The sequence below is a fragment of the Battus philenor genome, unplaced genomic scaffold, assembly GCF_028537555.1.
Source record: "Battus philenor isolate CCGP_79_NKW_IND1 unplaced genomic scaffold, ilBatPhil1.0.hap1 SCAF_36, whole genome shotgun sequence".
In the NCBI taxonomy this organism is placed as follows: Eukaryota; Metazoa; Arthropoda; class Insecta; order Lepidoptera; family Papilionidae; genus Battus; species Battus philenor.
Window position 1 is genome coordinate 210,001 of NW_027181700.1, and position 2,500 is coordinate 212,500.

The following is a 2,500-nucleotide window of genomic DNA, read 5'->3' on the forward strand; positions in this document are numbered from 1 at the left end:
CACGGGTAACGGGGAATCAGGGTTCGATTCCGGAGAGGGAGCCTGAGAAACGGCTACCACATCCAAGGAAGGCAGCAGGCGCGCAAATTACCCACTCCCGGCACGGGGAGGTAGTGACGAAAAATAACGATACGGGACTCTTACGAGGCCTCGTAATCGGAATGAGTACACTTTAAATATTTTAACGAGGAACAATTGGAGGGCAAGTCTGGTGCCAGCAGCCGCGGTAACTCCAGCTCCAATAGCGTATACTAAAATTGTTGCGGTTAAAAAGCTCGTAGTTGCATTTGTGCGCCGCGCTGTCGGTGCACCGCATCCGCGGTGATACTGACACGTCTGCGGAGCATATCGTCGGTGAGCCGTCGGTAAAACGGCGGTTCAATATCAAAATCCTATCGCGGTGCTCTTCGGTGAGTGTCGAGATGGGCCGACAATTTTACTTTGAACAAATTAGAGTGCTCAAAGCGGGCTCAAAATGCTGCTTGAATATTTCGTGCATGGAATAATAGAATATGATCTCGGTTCTATTTTGTTGGTTTTCAGAACTCCGAGGTAATGATTAATAGGGATAACTGGGGGCATTCGTATTGCGACGTTAGAGGTGAAATTCTTGGATCGTCGCAAGACGAACATCAGCGAAAGCATTTGCCAAAGGTGTTTTCATCAATCAAGAACGAAAGTTAGAGGTTCGAAGGCGATTAGATACCGCCCTAGTTCTAACCGTAAATATGTCATCTAGCGATCCGCCGACGTTACTACGATGGCTCGGCGGGCAGCTTCCGGGAAACCAAAGATTTTGGACTCCGGGGGGAGTATGGTTGCAAAGCTGAAACTTAAAGGAATTGACGGAAGGGCACCACCAGGAGTGGAGCCTGCGGCTTAATTTGACTCAACACGGGAAATCTCACCAGGCCCGGACACCGGAAGGATTGACAGATTAACAGCTCTTTCTTGATTCGGTGGGTGGTGGTGCATGGCCGTTCTTAGTTGGTGGAGCGATTTGTCTGGTTAATTCCGGTAACGAACGAGACTCTAGCCTGCTAAATAGGCGTCGTCATTTAGGTGTGCGCCGCTCCGGTGGCGCAACTCACTGGCGACGTATTAAAATTCTTCTTAGAGGGACCGGCGGCTTCGAGCCGCACGAGATTGAGCAATAACAGGTCTGTGATGCCCTTAGATGTCCTGGGCCGCACGCGCGCTACACTGAAGGAATCAGCATGTTCTCCCTGGCCTAGAGGCCCGGGCAACCCGTTGAAACTCCTTCGTGCTGGGGATTGGGGTTTGCAATTATCCCCCATAAACGAGGAATTCCTAGTAAGCGCGAGTCATAAGCTCGCGTTGATTACGTCCCTGCCCTTTGTACACACCGCCCGTCGCTACTACCGATTGAATGATTTAGTGAGGTCTTCGGACCGACACGCGGTGGCTTCACGGCCGTCGGCGTTGCTGGGAAGTTGACCAAACTTGATCATTTAGAGGAAGTAAAAGTCGTAACAAGGTTTCCGTAGGGGAACCTGCGGAAGGATCATTAACGTGTGTGTATGTGTGCGAGACGCGTGATATGTTCACGAACGTTGTTGCGCCGCTGTTGCTGTTGTTGCTGTTGCGACGACGACGACGACGACGACGACGACTTCGTACATACCGTGTTTACACATATATATATGTAATACATCCATAATGATATATATATATACGACATATATACATATATATGTACGTACGCGCGCGCTGCTGTTCGTATCTAATGCGGACGAGCGCGCGCGCGTGTGCGTGCGTGTGTGTGTGCGTGTTTGTATATATGTATAAAAAATAAAATGTGAAATAATTGTCTCTAGCGTCTATTACGCCTAACGGCGCAGCGGCGACGGCGCCGTGGCGGTGGCCGGTGGCGGTGGTGGCATTCGTCGAAAGTGCTACCGCCGCCGCTGCCTCCGCCGCCGTCGAAGCGGCCGGGTGGCGGAAAAACGCCGAGAGACGAGCGCCGACCGGGGCATACCAAACGGAGCGTTCGAAGCGGTGAAAATCCCCACTGCCTAGCTCAGGCCCTTTATTGTCGGTTGGCGCTATACAAAACGAAATTTAAGCGGTTAGAAAGATGACAATGTCGTGCGTCACGCCAGCTCGTTGGGGGGTGCGCGGGTCGTCGTCGTTCATCATTCTAAAGGATTCGCGTCGGGGCGTTAAGCTTTTTCGGTGCCGTTTCTTTATGAACGCCTCGGCGCACATGAATTCGACCAACTTTCGACGTTAATACATAAAAACGGACAATCAAGTGGCCGACGGCGAGAGCCGTAGGCCGCTACCGTAAGTAATAACAACATTAAGAAAAAACCATTACCCTGGACGGTGGATCACTTGGCTCGCGGGTCGATGAAGAACGCAGTTAACTGCGCGTCATAGTGTGAACTGCAGGACACATTTGAACATCGACATTTCGAACGCACATTGCGGTCCGTGGAGAAATATCCAGGACCACTCCTGTCTGAGGGCCGGCTGT

At 51.4% G+C, this 2,500-nt stretch overlaps 2 non-coding genes across 2 annotated transcripts in view; both read left to right on the forward strand.

Annotated features, from left to right (window-relative positions):
• LOC137927668 (small subunit ribosomal RNA) overlaps positions 1-1,531 on the forward strand; it is a 1,904-nt gene extending 373 nt beyond the window's left edge. Inside the window, exon 1 of the ribosomal RNA XR_011107815.1 lies at positions 1-1,531. This exon is cut by the window's left edge and continues 373 nt beyond it. This is a non-coding gene — a ribosomal RNA (small subunit ribosomal RNA).
• Positions 1,532-2,338: 807 nt separating this feature from the next.
• LOC137927769 (5.8S ribosomal RNA) lies at positions 2,339-2,495 on the forward strand. The gene has a single exon (XR_011107903.1). It is a non-coding gene; the product is annotated as a 5.8S ribosomal RNA (ribosomal RNA).
• Positions 2,496-2,500: the final 5 nt, after the last annotated feature.